The sequence below is a fragment of the Euprymna scolopes genome, chromosome 21 (genome assembly GCF_053919585.1).
Source record: "Euprymna scolopes isolate OS-2025 chromosome 21, ASM5391958v1, whole genome shotgun sequence".
Taxonomy (NCBI): domain Eukaryota; kingdom Metazoa; phylum Mollusca; class Cephalopoda; order Sepiida; family Sepiolidae; genus Euprymna; species Euprymna scolopes.
The window spans coordinates 1691811-1711053 of NC_136502.1; the positions used below are offsets into that span (position 1 = coordinate 1691811).

The 19243-nt window shown below is 38.4% G+C and overlaps 1 long non-coding RNA gene and 1 pseudogene across 1 annotated transcript in view; one reads left to right on the forward strand and one right to left on the reverse strand.

The window, feature by feature from the left end:
• Positions 1-19243, forward strand: part of LOC145241964 (uncharacterized) — an 854874-nt gene that overhangs the window by 387996 nt on the left and 447635 nt on the right. The window lies entirely within an intron of this gene.
• LOC145243320 (5S ribosomal RNA) lies at positions 4513-4631 on the reverse strand (annotated as a pseudogene).

Genomic DNA, 19243 nt, shown 5'->3' on the forward strand with positions numbered 1-19243 from the left:
TGTGCACATGCACATGCACATGCACAGAAACTTGTTGAAATTTTACTGCGGCATATTTAATAACTAAACTAAAACTACTTACGCCTGCCAGTATCCTATACCTCTATAAGCCAATCATTCGCCCATGTATGGAGTACTGTTGTCACATCTGGGCTGGTGCATCTGCTTCTTGTCTCTCGCTCCTGGACAGGGTTCAAAAGAGAGTCGTCAACCTGATAGGTCCTGAACTGTCATCTAGGCTTCAGCCGCTGTCACATCGACGAGATGTTGCATCCCTCTGCCTGTTCTACAAATACTTCAATGGTGAATGCTCTGACGAACTGCAAACACTTGTACCTCCCGTAACTACCCCCGACGAACCCGACAAGCTACTAAGTCTCATCCCTTTACAGTAGAGATCCCTAGGTGCAAGAAAGCCTTTTACTCCAATAGTTTCTTCCCCAGAACTGCGGGTCTTTGGAACTCCCTTCCGGGATTCTGCTTTCCCAACTGCAATGATATGCAGAAGTTCAAGTGTAATGTTAACAAACATCTTTCTACTTATCTCCCTTAATAATGACCCCGCTAATTATGTCCCTGATAGTAGCCCCCTGCTTCAAAGTGGCACTGTGCCTTGTTTGGGGTGAAAATTGAATTAAAAAAAAAAATTCTATACTAATTCTATATTCGATGGTGTGAATCATTTGATTTTAATGACATCCGGCTTTTATTTAATCCTGGAAAAAAGATACTTTACGCTTAAATCGCATTTTGTTCGAAATTTGCTTTTTTAATGAGAAAAGTGGATTTCTACTAATTAACTATGCCATTTTATGATAGGTGTATCCATGTCTGAATGTAACGAGCATGGAACCAATATTGGTAATTTCATCTCTAGGACTTTCTCATTTTCATCAAGAAAATGGGTTTAGCATTTGATGTCTTTCGGTATCGAAATTCACTTAAAAATATTTCAATTTTATTATTAGTTTTCTTTTCATCCTTTAATTCTCTAAATATATTTTTATAATGTCGAGTGTTTCAGATATTTCTACATTTGCTGAAGGTCACATAATAATTGAACATTCTGAAGTGGTTTTTTCTTTGTATACGTTTTTTATGATATAATCTGTTTATGAAATTTGGATTTATATTATACAAGTACACTTTTACTATGTATTATTATTATTATTTATAATCTATTATATTCGGTGAATATTACTCACATGTACAATTGTAAGCGACGGTTATTCTACTCTTATAATATACTAGCAGGCCGCCCGGCGTTGCCTGGTCTAAAATGCGCAGGAATATTATTTTAATTCATACAGAAACTAAGACATGTGCATTCGAGTATCATGTTTTTTCTAAACATTTCACTTCTTATAAGTAAAAAAAGAAAATACTCGAATTGACATCGAAAAAAAAACCATCGAGAAAGTAAGTCAAGTACGATAACCATTAGGTCGGCTTGACACTTCTTTAAAAATGTTTTAAAACCTACTTATTTTTAACGTAATGGATCTGTCATGTGAACGATTCACGCATGCGCATTCGTTGAACAGTTAATAAACATATAATAATCCGACGACCGCAAATACCAATTTTTCAATTTGGACTCCTTAACAAACTGTTTTTTTCCAAATGAAAACAGATTTAATAGTTTTTCACATGTCTGAATATGCTATGATTATATAGGTTGAGACGTGTCCTACCACACACAGACACATTCTCACCTTTATACATATACTAGCAGGCAACCTGGCGTTATCTGGTCGTAAAAGTTAGACGACCTCCACGTACCAAATTTTCAGTTTTAAGCCCGTTTTTTTTTTTTTCGGATAACATCCGATTGAATTTTTCCCACATCTCTGAATATCCAATATACCAAATTTCAAGGCTGTAGATAAAAATCTGTTGAGTATATAGGTTGAGAAGTGTCCTCACACACTTTCTCACTTTTATAGATAGATTGTGAGAAATAATTATTTGTGTGGAAGCATTTTTCTATGGAGCTGATCAATATTTCAGTATAGCTGCACACATACATATACATAAATTAAAAAAAACGTGGAACTTAATTAAATCATCAGGTCAATGAAAATTAGAGAAAATAAAGAAAGTACATCTTTAAGCTATGGCATTTCAAAGCTAAATGCTTCCCATCGTGAGAGGAGAAAAACTGGCAGTATAATACTATATGTGTATATACAAAAACAAAGCCGGGTTGGGAACATTTCGATTAGAAATGAGATATCAAAAATATAGGGTGAATTAATCCAAGTGGATGAGAATGAAAATCGAAGATGATTAGTAACGGAGGGGCAGAACAACGGCGAATAGAAATGAAAAGATAAAAACGGAAGAAGAGAACACAATAAAGCAGGTAGAAACGAAGGCGAAAAAGAAAAAAAACATTGAGAAAAAAAGGATAGAAAATTTAAAACAAGAAAAGGTAGTCCAACCAAATTCTTTTCTTGTCTTAAGTTTTTCTCTCCTTTTTTTAAATTTTTTCTTTTCCTTTTCTTTCTACCTATTTTAATATATTTCTCTTTCTTACTTCTACTTTCATTTTTGTTTCTCTATTCCCTGTTATTCTATTATCTCCCTTATTAAAAATTCTCGTATCTCGAATCTGGCTTCTTCCGCCTTATCCAATAGATGGTATATGCAGTTAGAAATGACTATTAACATATCTACAGAAGAATTACCTAAATCTATACTATTCGTCAGATACAAGATTAGCTTTTGCATAGTAGTGGACTAGTTCTTGATTGATTAATGACTCAACAAAATAAGGCGAAAAAGGAGAGGAGACCAATAGAGCGATAATTAGACGAATGTTTTTGTCAGAATTCTTGTACACTTGTACCACCGGAGCAGTTTTTCAGCTGTTAGGGAAGCAAGATTCAGAAAATCATTATTCCTAGAGATTGGAACGTGCAGGAGCTTTTATTAAATAGTATAGCAGGCCAAGACGCCTTAAAGATGTCTAAACTTTTTGTGATATCGCGGACATGAGTTAGGGTGATTTTCAAGGGTGACTTCAGTCCGCATAGAGAAATTGTGAATGAAGTTGTTTATGAGGTCAAAGTGATGTTGTAGGCGAATCGCAAACAGTTCAGGCTAATCAGCTGTCCTGCAAGCGACCTCCTGGTTGTTAAATAGTGGAGAAATTACTGGTCGGCTATTATTTAACACACTATTATATATTTTCCAAAAATCATGAGTTCCTATCTTCTGACCATGAAGAAAGAAACAGGCATAAAATCTAAAACCCAACATATATATATATACGTGTGTGTGTGTGTGTGTGTGCGTGTGTGTGTGTGTGTTCAGAAAGTGTGAGAGAATATATATATATAATGATTTTTCACAGCCGAACCAATGTCGCAGCCCACAAAAGCCAATAAACCGGAAGTCCAAGACTCGAGTTTCGCTCTCATTTGGGCTCATCAGTTATACATACATACATACATATATATATATATATATATATATATATATATGTATATATATATATATACATATACATATATATATATATATATATATATATATATATATATATATATATATATATATATACCAACTGACCGGCTTCCATATTCCTTCTTTCCTATTAGCAAGGAGTGATTACAGGGACTTATTAGAGATTTTCAGTGCTTGGCTTTGTTTCCTAACTAAGGCAATGAACGCCACCTCCACACCTGCCTTATTCCTTTCCTCGAAAACTGGGTATCTTGGGAATGCTTGTTTACTACGTATGCTTACATGATTGTCTGACAGGTTTGAGGGGATCGGTTTGACAGTTTGTCTGGCTGCTTATTCCGAATGATAGTACAGGATCCCTAATTCTTTCGTAACGCTTTGAGCAGCTGCTCTATCATCAGTTGTATAATATCGGGATGATAGTATTTTAATGTCGCGCATTGAAAGCGACCCTGCACTCTGCTCTGGTGGGCATTCCTGGGGCCATATTTCTGAAGACAAGGAGTCGGCTGATGGTCGACTGTGTAATCTGGTGGTGGCATCTTTCACCCTAAACTTAAATTATAAAAATAACAGCTCAAGCCAAACTAACGATTAAAGCAGACGCATACTCGAACAACTCTTCACCTCCTCCCTTATGGCTTACATATACAAATATCCGTGGACTTAGAACTAATTTAGACGACGTATTTGGCGACTTCAATGTGCACCACAGTAATTGTGTTGTTTTCTCAAACTTCACTGATACGGCTGGTCGCATCACGCATAACTTTTCTATATCCCATTCCTTCACACAGACAGTAAAGTTCCCAAATCGTCAGGACCGGTAAGCCTCACTTCTGGGCCTATTTCTGAAAAGTTCAAATATGCAGTGCAGTCAGCACCAACTCTATTCAGGGTTTAACAGGGTTCCTTCGAAGGAGGAAGTTTCATGGGAGTATGAAATTCACAAGCGGTTCCCAGTCGCATGTATATCCCCGTAAGGGGAGATGACGACGTTAGGTTTTTGCAACTTTTTGCAGGGAGGTGTCGACGTCCTCCTACATACAGCACCTGGATTTCCCAAATTGGTTATCCATTTTAGTAATGACCAGGCTCAACGTTGCTTAACTTCGGTGATCTGACGGGAACCGGTTTGTCAACGTGATTATGCCGTATGTACCCTGAGGATTGTGTGATAAATGCTCATTGCCCTCTCGCAAATGCTGATCATGCTGTGATAATGATAGACATCGCCCTAAACTCTCGACCACAAGTTGAATAGCCACTGCTCAAAACAACAAGGTACTACACTAAAATTGACTGGGATGCCATCAGAGATCATATCAAAGATGCTCCATGGGGAAATATCTTTTCACGTTCCGCTGAACAGTGCCCAAATGGGACCCTGAATGGGTCAAAACGGCAAGTACATATTCCTACACATAAGTTTATAGCATGGCTTAATTCTATTTGCGCAGCTTCCAATGCTCAAAAGCAGTATGCGTGCCGTAGACTTATCCGACATAAATCCATTATAATAAGGCAAAAGTATATCGAAGTTAAAAGTAAATGTAAGAAGGAAATAGCAATAGTAAAGAGAGAATATACCGAAATCACTAGAAAACGTATTGAAGCGCAGAAATTAGGAACTCGTTACTTCTGGAAAATCTATAACAGTGTAGTAAATAATAGGCAATCAACAATTCCCCCACTATCAAACAATTTTGAAGTTATTTGCACGGCAAACGAAAAAGCTAATCTGCTTGCCTGTCGGTTTGCCTTCAACTCTACATTAGGACCAGAAAACCTCTCCTTCCCAGATATTCCTCTGCAGACAGAAACAACACTAGACGATCGTAAAATCACCCCTTCTCAAATGCATGGTATCATAAAAAAGACACCATAAAAGCATGTGGACCTGTCGATGGACAAGCAGATTAGCCTTCTCGTTTGCCGTGCGAATAACTTCAAAATTGTTGGATAGTGGGGGAATTGTTGATTGCCTATTATTTACCACACTGTTATAGATTTTCCAGAAATAACGAGTTCCTAATTTATTTAAAAAAAAAAATGCTCCGCTGAGGTTACTCCAGTTCTCTCAAAAATTTTCAACAAATACCTAAATGAATCTCCAAAATTTTGGAGTCCATAATTAATCAAGCTCTGACTTACCAACAGTATGGGTTTAGGCAAACCCGTTCTGCAGCAGATATCCTATATAATAATATCCTATATATGTCTCTGAACGTATATACCATTCATTGGATAAATTCACAATCAGTAGCCCTAGATATATCTAAGACTTTTGACAGGGTATAGCACGGTGGTCTTCTCATGAAAATCAACTCAAAATCAAATGGTATTACTGGTCTAATACTTAACCTGATTAAATCCTTCTTAATTAAGAGAAGAATCCAGGTTGTCCTCGATGGTCGCATGTCAAAACGATATGATATAAATTCGGGTGTACCTTAGGGGTTGATCCTTGGACTGTTATTATTCCTGATATTCATAAATTATCTCTCTGATAAAATTGTCTCTGAGATAGATATATTTGCTGATCCCGCACTCTATAACAGACATAAGGGGAAATAAATGAACATGTATTCAAGGAAATAGCGGACACCTAGAGGGGGATCTTCAGTCTGTAATGGAATTGGGACAAAAATGGATGGTCACATTCAATACTGCCAAGGATAAGCTTGTTTCCTTTAATAACTACAAGAAACCTGCTCAACCAGTAATAGACATTACCTGGAAGTTCTTCGTTTAAACACCTTAGCTTAACATTCACGGGGAACATGAGTGGAAACAGATACATTAAGGCCATTACTGGGGCTACTGCAAAGAAAGTGGGCTCTTTTTACCGTGCTAGGAAGTTACTTTCGCCTGAAAGTATCCTGTACTACAAAGCCACCATTCGCCCATCTATGGAGTATTGTTTCCACGTTTGGACCGGTGCATCTGCTGCTAGTCTCTCACTCTTGGACAGGGATCACAAAAGAGTCGCCAACCTGATAGATCCTGCAGCATAAGCTAGGCTTCACCCGCTGTCACATCGACGAAATGTTGATGCCATCTGCCTGTTTTACAATTATTGTAACAGTGGATGCTCCGATGAACTACAAGCCTCAACGGAAATACACCCGAAAATCAGGTGGCTTATAGCATACCCTGAGTATGGCAGCAAAACTCGGCGCCGGCCCACAAGTCCAAAGAGACCCAGGGTTGGCTTCAGAAGGAGTGCTGCGAGTTTGTACCCTTCTCTCACTGACCATACTTCTCCCCCGACCTGAACCTACTGGACTATTCCATTTGGTCATACAGCGAGAACATCACCAACATGATCTCCCACGACACCAAAACCAGCCTGATCGCCGCCATCTGCAGAGTATTCGCTGAGTATTTGCCGGCGCGTGTGGAAAAGGTATGTTTCAAGTACCGGACCAGTATCGAGGCGATGCTTTAGGGTGAAGGCAGCTACATTGAATAGATGTCAGTTCTTCTACATAATCAAGTTACCGAAATTGATGTTTTCAATAAATATTTTAAAATAGGCTATAGTGTTGTTTTCTGTTGTATTAGAAGTGAGACTACTTCGTCGGTCCTCATTTTATCCCAGGTAATGTTGGGTATACTGCTAATGTAGAAATAAATATATGAGGTTCAGGACTGGGGACAGGATACGGATAAAATCCAGGACAACCTCTGGCGTCCCTGCTCGGAATTGTTGCATAGCTGATAGCTTGTTAGTTTTCACGTTTTGTGAATTAGCCTACGAACTGACTTATCTGAGTCTTCAAAGTGTATTATGCTTTTTCTTCATTTTAAACAATGGTTGAAATATAGTTTGCACTTAAAACGATCAGAAGTATTGCTTTCTCTTCCTCTTTTTTCTTTCTTTCTCTCTTTCTTTCTTTCTCAACCCCACACTATTTTACACTCTCGCTAGAAGACAAGGCATCTAGAAGCCTTGAGTCCAACTTCAATGATCCTAGTTCAGCTGATTGTGAATGACGTCATTAAGAAGCTTTCTTTTCAAAGCATGCAACTGTCGAGAATCATTTCGCTTAAAGGGTAAATAGGAACATCAATGAGGGTTCTTTTAAAATAGCTGGCAGTTGTGGATGAATGAAACACGCTACGTAAAGCTTCCAAAGAAATGTGGGTCCGCTTTAAAGAGTTAGGAGTTATTATTTTGACACACACACACACACACACACGTGCTCGCGCTTACACACATACGTGTACACACACGCACCCACACACGCTCTATCCAATCCTCTATAAAGAATATCTGCATGCGTCCACGTATCTCTATAATAGATACTGTCTATCGACCGTCTTATTTTCAAATAAGTAGCATGCTCTCGTTCTGTCAGCCATAACTGCGTAAAAGTCGTAATTCGCAATTGTGTTTTGAGTGTCGACCGCACCGAGGATGTAACCTTCAACCGCCAAAAAACTGTAAATTACAACTGAACTTTAGTAAGAACCTGCAGAGCCCGTGGCGTAGCGGATAAAACTGTCGGCGAAATAAGCAAACGTCAAAACTAACAAAATGACGTTTCTAAATTTTTGAGATGAGGATTGGTTATTTGTATTATTATTCAACGGACTACTGTTCTCATCTTGAGTGTGATTTTCACAACGTTTCGGTCGATGTAACCTCCGACCTTCTTCAGGTGTATCTTGTCGAACTCGGAAATGTTTCTGTTGAACTTGGGAATTTGGACAGAATTTCGAGCGGAACCCTTCACGGGGGTAGCGTGTTCTTGTTCCGTCAGCCATGACTGGATAAAGGTCCTAAGTAATTCGCAAATGTACTTTTTCGGTCGCCCATACTGAGGATTGAACCTTCAACCTTCAGGAGTATATCACTTTTACAACTGATTTTCCCAGTACCCTAACCACTGCGTTACGAGTATTTGGGTGCCATCAGCTAGAATCGAAACTGAAAGCAAAACTGTAGCATTAAAAATTGGTGACGTTTTCACTGTAACAACGTGACACGCACATAAACTGATAAAATTGACTGACCATGGTCACCAGGAGACATGAGCCATTTCTAAAATTACCTGAATCTTGACGACCATAGTAAAATAATACAGAACGGATATTCATAGTCAATCTGTGTAGTTAGCGATTAACATGTTATTTCAAATTTAGTCTCCTGGTCTATCAAAAGGACAATACCTCTTACAAAATTGTTTCATAGAATGGACTCTATGCCAACAAGCAGTGATTAAGTTAGCTAGTGTGAATTTTGACAAGGCCCATCTTTAGTGCATGTCACGATAACCTACTCTCAGATATGCTATACAAGTCCTGGATATGACCAATTTCCAGTGGATCGCTGTTTGATTGGTTGATGTGGTTCAATTTGATTCGTCAGTTATTATCGGCAGCGTTTATAAATAGACTCTCCCAATTTTCTGGGACTATACCCATTACATATAAAAATATTACATTATCCGTATGGGTACATTTAATGATATTACACACATTAAACTCTAGTTCCCTTTTAAGTAATTTCCTCCGGCTGGAATGCGCTGGTTGTACGATTCCAATAACTTCTGGAAGGCTCTATTGACGTCCTTTTATTTGAACGTGTAACTGACCCTACTCAGAGCCTCTTTTATTTCCTTCATTGTCTCAAAACGACAGCGTTTAAGGTCTTCGCTGAGCTTAAGAAATAACCAAAAGTCATAGGGAGCAAGGTCTGGATAATAGGGAGGGTGAGAAACTGTCTTGGTGCTCATCTTGATCAAATAGTTTCTGAGAAAAATAAAATCGATGAATCGTGCATTCGCGCAAATCTTTCATATCTTCAGTTTCTCGCGATTAATTGTGTATACACTTCTCACACTGACATCAAGATGCACACTTATTGTCTATAGACACACGACGGTCCTTATCGATGAAATTCTTTATTTGGCCAATCAACTCTGGTGTTCTGACTTCTTTACTTACCCCACATGACTCATCATTCCTCACAGACTATCTGCTTTCCTTGAATCTCTTATGCCACTCAAAAACTGATACTCGATTCATGCGAGATAGTTCAAAAGCAGTCCATATGTTTCTGTGCCAATTTTTTCAAAATTTAAAACATAATTTTATTTCATATCATTCTTCTAAAGTGCCCTCATGTCCAAATTGGATTTTTGAAGTTAGCAGCTGTGACGATCAGGCTTTACTAGAGCGTATTCCAATTCCTATTGTAGCTGTTAATTTGAACCTGATATCATAAAAAATTCAGTCATCCTAAAAGATTTATAGCAATAATATACTGGATTTTCAAGAGTCTACAACAATTTTAAATGCCTGTACAAAAAAGTCTGGGAACTTATTGAAGGAGCTTCGTATATGCACACATAGATTAATGCAATGTTTTCCATTTGTAAAAGAAGTTAAAATATTCGTTTACCCAAAATTCAAAATATAGACATACAAACTTATATTAGACGTAGATACTGTTGTAGATAAATTGCCAAGTGGTGAAACGGAAAGTAAAAGCTACTTTATAAATTTTCAAACAAATGTCAGCTCAGACAGATGACTAAAATAAATAATGTTTTAAATGTTAAACAACGGTTGAATTATGTTATTGAGCAGAAAGAAATCGAGAATCGGAAAGCTGTTTATGTCATCTTCTATTTAATCCGTTTTTTTTGGGGGGGGGGGTTGCCTTCTTCATTATTTTGTGTCAATTTAAGATAACGGATACAATAGCGTTAAATTGATAGAGCATTCGCCATTTTCTTTCTATAAATGTCATCATTTGATTTTCTAAGATTTCACCTTGATGGAAATCTTGACAGTTTTGCTATTCGAAATCCCATCATTGTTGTCAATTCGCCCACCACTCGTTAACAATGATAAAAAAAAATCCCCCCAAAATAAAACATTACATCTAAACGAGCAAAAGTCACTCAAGTGTGCACGATGACAGGAAATGAAGATGACAAAGTTTTGAAACTGGCTTTCATTCCTGACCTAAAATGAAAAATAGTTGGATTATTCTACCCCTCAAGAAAGATCTCCCCGACCATATCCTCTACATGTACAAGATGGAACGATAAAATTGTTGTCCTAAAGAAAACTAAGTTACATAGTGCAGCTGACATGTATTCAATGTAGTCGCGTTCAGCCTTAATACTTGTCTCCATACGGGTCCGGAACTGGGAGCATGCCTTTTCCACAAACGCTGGCGGGAGCTCGGCGAATACTTGGCGGATGGCGACGATAAGGCTGGTTTTGGTGTGTGAGAGGTCATGTTGGTGATGTTCTCGACATATGACAAAACGAAGTACCCCCAGTAGGTTCAGGTCGGGGAGAGGGGGGCGCCGGTGATAGAGGAGTACAAAGTCGTAGCACTTTTTCTGAAGACAAGCCTGGACCTCTTTCGATTTGTGGGCCGGCGCCGAGTCCTGCTGCCACGTCCAGGGTCTGCCAGCACCCACCTAATTGCACCAGAGGATCACCACACTCATACAGCACATCCAGATACACTTTGGTGTTGACTTTCAAGCCGACTTCAAAAATGTGAGGTGGCATGATGTGGCACTCACTTGAAATCCCACCAAAGACCATAATTGTGAACAAAAACATTGTTTTTATCACCCTAGACACGTCCTTGTTTTTCATGGCAATCCATCGATACATTTTGAGGGTGCTGGCAATGCTCTTGTTTTCATAACTTTAATCGGTATATACTATAAGTTACACAGCGGCGCATCTCTGATCTCGCTCATTCAACATTGTTTCACTTTCAGATGTAATAGACGATTTCTATCGCTCTTGGGATTAGTACACAACTGACCCACTAGTCGATAGTCTGCAACAATAAATAAACCCGGTTTTCATCAAACGGAAATGGAATCATATCGTCTTTTCTAGGGCGACAAAGTAAACAAGTTCTTGTTGAGCAGTTTTCTTAAATAATTAATTTCTATCTAATTTTCATCAGCGATCATCAGGATGTTGTATCATCTGATATTTATTATCTTTGAATGGCTTTCAGGCCTTGATAATTTGTAACTTTATAGTAAAAACAAGAACGTGCACATTCATTTAAGATTGGTACGAAAAGCTTGTTGTTTAAATTTGAATGGAATATATTTCTCATATATTTACTTACATTATGTGATGCCTATGACGTGTGACACAATGGAAACGGCTTAGTAAGTGTCAATAAGCACAATGGGCTGAAGGAAAACAATAATACGAAAAAATGTATGAAAACATATTGTTTACTAGCGGGGCGGGTGCCCGATTTTGCCCGGTCGTAACATACACTTAAATATGATATTTTAATGTGTCCAGATTTCGTATATATTATTATAGCGTTGTGATTTCAAAACTAAAAAAAAGTATTTGGGTGCCAACAGCTAGAATCTAAACTAAAAGCAAACCTTCGAATTAGAGCCTTATACTAAGTAAATATTAATGTCCTTTAACCCCCCCTTTTTAATGGAGGGTAGACAACGCATTGTGGATGCGTTTCGCTTCTCCTTATTTGTCCCTCAGTCCTCATTCCGTATGAGTGATTTTTCTGACAAAGGGTGATGAAAAAGCTGCTTTCCAGGACGACAGTACTTCGTCAACAGTAGCCTGAGATGGAAATCTTTAATTCTATGTCTATCCTTGTGGCCATGTCACTAGTAAGGGTGCTGGAGGTAAACGCTTCATCTGGGCTAACGTTATCCGCCTGATAGTCAGGGACCCGAACCTTGGATTAACCACTAAGGAGGCTGTCCTATCAGCAGGTGCAAAGTACTGGGGCTGCTGTATTGCCATTTGGTGAATGGATTCTGGACCATACAGTAGTTTCTGGTTGGGCCTCTCGATGCCATACTAGTGGGTACTTGTTACGGCTTAACCGTATCATGTGCTACAAAAAAATTATATAAAATAAAAAATAGGCAAAAAAAAAAAATTCCTATCTTTTTCTCTCCAACGTAGACACCTACTACCAGGTCTCCTTCTCCAACATTATGGGGTCTACGTTCCAACATTCCAGAGGTTGAAACCCAATTACATGAGACGAAACCGGACATATTATTCCTAAGCGAAACTGGCATACGGCAGACTACTTCCCTAGACGAATTCATAATTAAAGGATACTCTAACTTAACATCTAAATCTGACCCCCAAGATCGCCATGGCATGGAATATGTGCCTACATTAAAGATGGCTTCTCATGTTGTAGGGATATCTCCAGTAAAGACCCTAATGTACCTTATATGTGCTTCCGGGTTGCACTTGCTTACACCACTGCATTTATATTTGCCCTCTATCACCCCCACAACAGCGGTGTTACTATCTTTAAGAGAATATCTGAGAAAATTGACCACATCCTGTCTGCTCATCCTTCGGCTAACATCCACATTAGTGGTGACTTCAATGTCCACAATGTGGAAAGGCTGACCTACTCGAACAAGACAGATGATAAGGGGAGGTGCTGTCATGATTTTGCCATTGCCTATGACCTCACCCAGATTGTTCACGAACCCACCCGTGTGCCCGATACCTCCGGTTACTATGCTAGCCTTCTAGATCTTTTTCTCACAACTTCCCCTGAGCTACGTTCATGTTCCGTTCTGTCCCGTCTGGGATCTTCCGACCACTCGGTTGTATCAGTTAAGATAAAAATTGAATGCAATAAGTCTTCAGACGTACCCACCACCGTACTGTATATCGATACTCTATAGCTGACTGGGATAGCTTCTGTACATTCATATCTGATTTACCTCTGCACTCCATGTTTAAAAAGGGTGTGTCCTCCATAGTATCAGACCTGACTGAATGGTTAATTGTAGGCATAGACCGATTCATACAATTCAAAAAATTCCAACAAAAACCTAACAACCAGCCATGGTTCTCAACAGAATGTGCTGTTGCCATCGCGCAGAGAAATGACTTTTTCCATAGCTACCAACGTAATAGATACACTGAGACTAGAGCTGCTTTCAGGACCTCCAGCAACCACTGTAAAAGAGTAATAAAAATGCAAGAGAGCTATATGCTCAGCCTGTTAAATCCAAAGTATCTGAGCAGCGGCTTGGTTCCCACCAGTTTTGGCAAATAGCAAACAGGATCCTGAACAGACGCGTGCTTTCTATGCCAACCATCATCAATGGACCTGAGGTCATCTCGTCAGCATCAGACAAGGCCAAACTATTTGTCAAGAACTTTGCAGCTAATTCTACCCTATGCGACGAAGGCCATCAACTCTCCGTATTTCCTCCTAAAAACAGACAACAGGCTATGCAACATACAAATATCTGTGCATGAGGGCGTTAAGCTAATCAAGAACTTTGATTCAAGTAAAGCAACTGGCCCTGACGGCATTCCAATTATAATGCTGAAAAAGCTTCAACCAGAACTTTCCCCCCCCTACTTACAAAACTGTTTAAGCGTTGCCTTAAAGAGAAGTGCTTTCCAACACCCTGGAAAACCTCATCACTATGCCCTGTATTTAAGAATTCAGGTGATAAGTTGTCTCCCTCTCAGTACAGACCAATAAGTCTCCTGTGTGTCATGAGTAAGTTGCTGGAATCCATATTAAATAAAGAAATAGTCAACCACCTCAACAGAGATAACCTTCTTAGTGACATACAATATGGTTTCCGTTCTGCTAGATCTACAACAGATGTGCTAATGGTTATATCTTATAGGATTAGTGAATCTCTTTACAAAGGCTTCCTTTCCAGGAAATTACTCTTGACATATCAAAGGCCTTCGATAAAGTATGGCATAAGGGACTACTTAACCAGATTTTCAGCTACGGTATCACTGGAAATGTTTTCTGGATCATTAAATCATTTCTCTCTGATAGGTTTATAAGAGTAATGGCTGATGGGCAGAAATCAGAGGCTCTCAGTATTAATGCTGGAGTCCCTCAGTGGTCAATCCTGGGCCCAACTCATTTCCTGATCTACATCAATGATCTCCCAAAATACATACTTAAATCATTCGTTGACATCTTTGCTGATGACACGACCATCTATGGCAACACATCAAAGGCCGTAAATGACAAAGTTCTTTCTGATTCTTCTCTGATCTTGAGCGCGTAGTACAGTAGGGGAAGAGGTGGCTGGTTACTTTTAATGCATCTAAAACCAAACTCCTATCCTTACATCATCAACGCTCTGATCCTATCTGGCATCAATTGAAATGAATGGCTCTCGACTAGGGGAAGCTCCATGCTTTGATAAGCTTCTGCGCTTGACCTTTACTCCTGATCTGAAATGGAACACGTACATTAAGTTTATTGCCAAGGTCGCTGGAAAGATGGTAGGATCCTTCTACCGCTCCAGAAGATATCTCACTGCTGATGCAATTCTCTATTTATATAAAAGCCAAGTACGTCCAAGGATGGAGTACTGTTGCCACATCTGGGCAGGAGCTGCTAAAAACAGCCTATCCTGTCTTGACAGAGTACAAAATAGACTTTGTGGCTTAGCGGAGGATGCCCCTTTCTCTACCCTGCAACCTCTCTCCCACAGGAGAGGTGTTGCAAGCCTGTCTTTGTTTTTTCGTTACCTCCATGGCAGGTGTTCGTCTGAGCTCCAATCCCTGGTCCCCCCCCCCGCCGATCTTTCACGAAAAACACCCGTCTAGCTGAAACGACGGTTAAAAATTTTCCCCACTCTTTATCTGTGCCAAAACCAAAGCGTAGATTCCATGAAAAAGATTCTTTCTGAGAAGTGCACGCCTGTGGAACTCTGTTCTGTCTACCTGTTTCCCACCTGACTACAACTTGGATGTCTTGAACTCCAACATAAACAAATTCCTGATGAACCGCCCCTTAGGTAAGACACTTTATCAAATTTCAACATTAACGTCCTGTACACGCAATAACCCTTATCCCTGAGTGGCTTCCGGGCCTTGATAAATGGTTACCACCTTGTAAAAAACAAACTATATTATTCAAAGCTGGTGACGTTACCATTGATACGCATATTAAATGATTAAATATAAACTAAGATAAATGTATAAAAATGTATAACGATTTTTTAAATTTCGATCCATTTTTGAACTATTTTAATCGGTTAAAAAAAAAAAAAGATAAATAAAAGAATGGCCCATAAAATATCCAATCATTTGACACCCTTAGCGCCGCTCCGCGACTTTTAGTTTCTGAAGAGATAGGGCTTAATAATATAGAGATAAACAGGATTACTGAGTTTTATAAATAAGACTAGCGAGCGTGGGGCGCCCAGCTTTGCCTCCGCATAAAATACGCTTATTTTAATTTCTACCAGATTTCGTATATATTATTATAGAGTTTTGATTTCCAAAGTAGAAAAAAAAAGAATTCATAGGCACCACCAATTAGAATCGAAATCGAAGCTTTAAAAATCGAGTTATTATACCACTCTACCAACGTGACACGCATATGAGCTGATTAAAAATGAAATATAAACTTAGATGAATGTAAAAATATGTAACGATTTTTTCAATTTTGACCCATTTTTTTACTGCTTTTTGACCCATTTTTAACGCCTTAAATCTCATCATTTGAACCCGCTAACGACCCATAAAAGAATAGTCTGTTAAAAATCCCATCATTTGAACCGGCTAACGACCCATAAAAGAATAGTCTGTTACAAATCCCATCATTTGAACCGGCTAACGACTCATAAAAGAATAGTCTGTTAAAAATCCCATCATTTGAACCCGCTAACGACCCATAAAAGAATAGTCTGTTAAAAATCCCATCATTTGAACCGGCTAACGAGTCATGAAAGAATAGTCTGTTAAAAATCCCATCATTTGAACCCGCTAACGACCCATAAAAGAATAGTGTGTTAAAAATCCCATCATTTGAACCCGCTAACGACCCATAAAAGAATAGTCTGTTAAAAATCCCATCATTTGAACCGGCTAACGAGTCATGAAAGAATAGTCTGATAAAAATCCCATCATTTGAACCGGCTAACGACCCATAAAAGAATAGTCTGTTAAAAATCCCATCATTTGAACCGGCTAACGACCCATAAAAGAATAGTCTGTTAAAAATCCCATCATTTGAACCGGCTAACGACCCATAAAAGAATAGTCTGTTAAAAAATCCCATCATTTAAACCGGCTAACAACCCATAAAAGAATAGTTTGTTAAAAATCTAATCATTTGAACCCGCTAACGACCCATAAAAGAATAGTCTGTTAAAAATCCCATCATTTGAACCGGCTAACGACCCATAAAAGAATAGTCTGTTAAAAATCCCATCATTTGAACCGGCTAACGACCCATAAAAGAATAGTCTGTTAAAAATCCCATCATTTGAACCGGCTAACAACCCATAAAAGAATAGTCTGTTAAAAATCTCATCATTTGAACCGGCTAACGACCCATAAAAGAATAGTCTGTTAAAAAATCCCATCATTTGAACCCGCTAACGACCCATAAAAGAATAGTCTGTTAAAAATCCCATCATTTGAACCGGCTAACGACCCATAAAAGAATAGTCTGTTACAAATCCCATCATTTGAACCGGCTAACGACTCATAAAAGAATAGTCTGTTAAAAATCCCATCATTTGAACCCGCTAACGACCCATAAAAGAATAGTCTGTTAAAAATCCCATCATTTGAACCGGCTAACGAGTCATGAAAGAATAGTCTGTTAAAAATCCCATCATTTGAACCCGCTAACGACCCATAAAAGAATAGTGTGTTAAAAATCCCATCATTTGAACCCGCTAACGACCCATAAAAGAATAGTCTGTTAAAAATCCCATCATTTGAACCGGCTAACGAGTCATGAAAGAATAGTCTGTTAAAAATCCCATCATTTGAACCGGCTAACGACCCATAAAAGAATAGTCTGTTAAAAATCCCATCATTTGAACCGGCTAACGACCCATAAAAGAATAGTCTGTTAAAAATCCCATCATTTGAACCGGCTAACGACCCATAAAAGAATAGTCTGTTAAAAAATCCCATCATTTGAACCGGCTAACAACCCATAAAAGAATAGTTTGTTAAAAATCTCATCATTTGAACCCGCTAACGACCCATAAAAGAATAGTCTGTTAAAAATCCCATCATTTGAACCGGCTAACGACCCATAAAAGAATAGTCTGTTAAAAATCCCATCATTTGAACCGGCTAACGACCCATAAAAGAATAGTCTGTTAAAAATCCCATCATTTGAACCGGCTAACAACCCATAAAAGAATAGTATGTTAAAAATCTCCTCATTTGAACCGGCTAACGACCCATAAAAGAATAGTCTGTTAAAAAATCCCATCATTTGAACCCGCTAACGACCCATAAAAGAATAGTGTGTTAAAAATCCCATCATTTGAACCGGCTAACGACCCATAAAAGAATAGTCTGTTAAAAATCTCATCATTTGAACCGGCTAACGACCCATAAAAGAATAGTCTGTTAAAAATCTCATCATTTGAACCCGCTAACGACCCATAAAAGAATAGTTTGTTAAAAATACCATCATTTGAACCGGCTAACGACCCATAAAAGAATAGTTTGTTAAAAATCTCATCATTTGAACCCGCTAACGACCCATAAAAGAATAGTCTGTTAAAAAATCCCATCATTTGAACCCGCTAACGACCCATAAAAGAATAGTCTGTTAAAAATCCCATCATTTGAACCCGCTAACGACCCATAAAAGAATAGTCTGTTAAAAATCCCATCATTTGAACCGGCTAACGACCCATAAAAGAATAGTCTGTTACAAATCCCATCATTTGAACCGGCTAACGACTCATAAAAGAATAGTCTGTTAAAAATCCCATCATTTGAACCCGCTAACGCCCCATAAAAGAATAGGGTGTTAAAAATCCCATCATTTGAACCCGCTAACGACCCATAAAAGAATAGTCTGTTAAAAATCCCATCATTTGAACCCGCTAACCACCCATAAAAGAATAGTCTGTTAAAAATCCCATCATTTGAACCGGCTAACGACCCATAAAAGAATAGTCTGTTAAAAATCTCATCATTTGAACCGGCTAACGACCCATAAAAGAATAGTCTTTTTAAAATCCCATCATTTGAACCCGCTAACAACCCATAAAAGAATAGTCTGTTAAAAATCCCATCATTTGAACCGGCTAACAACCCATAAAAAAATAGTCTGTTAAAAATCCCATCATTTGAACCCGCTAACGACCCATAAAAGAATAGTCTGTTAAAAAATCCCATCATTTGAACCGGCTAACAACCAATAAAAGAATAGTGTGTTAAAAATCTCATCATTTGAACCGGCTAACGACCCATAAAAGAATAGTCTATTAAAAATCCCATCATTTGAACCGGCTAACGACCCATAAAAGAATAGTCTGTTAAAAATCCCATAATTTGGACCGGCTAACGATCCATAAAAGAATAGTCTTTTTAAAATCCCATCATTTGAACCGCCTTACGACCCATAAAAGAATAGTCTGTTAAAAATCCCATCATTTGAGGCGCCTAGCGACGCGCTGTAACTTTTAGTTTCGGTAGAGATAGAGTTTGAAAATATTGAGACAAACAGACAGACATATAGCCTTTTATATATAAGATTAAGTGACACCTGTGATGTTTAACACAATGGAAACTGGTTAGTACGTGTTAACAGGCACGATGCGCTGAAGGAACAACAATAGGACAAAGAGCTGTATAAAAAACATGTTTATTGTCTAAGTGTATGAAGAAAATGATCACAAATAAAACACAGTAAGAAACAAAACAAGATCATGTCGGGGAAAATGGTAAACTTGGTTTACGTCAATATATGTTTTTTGGGGTTTTATAATGATATAAAAACATG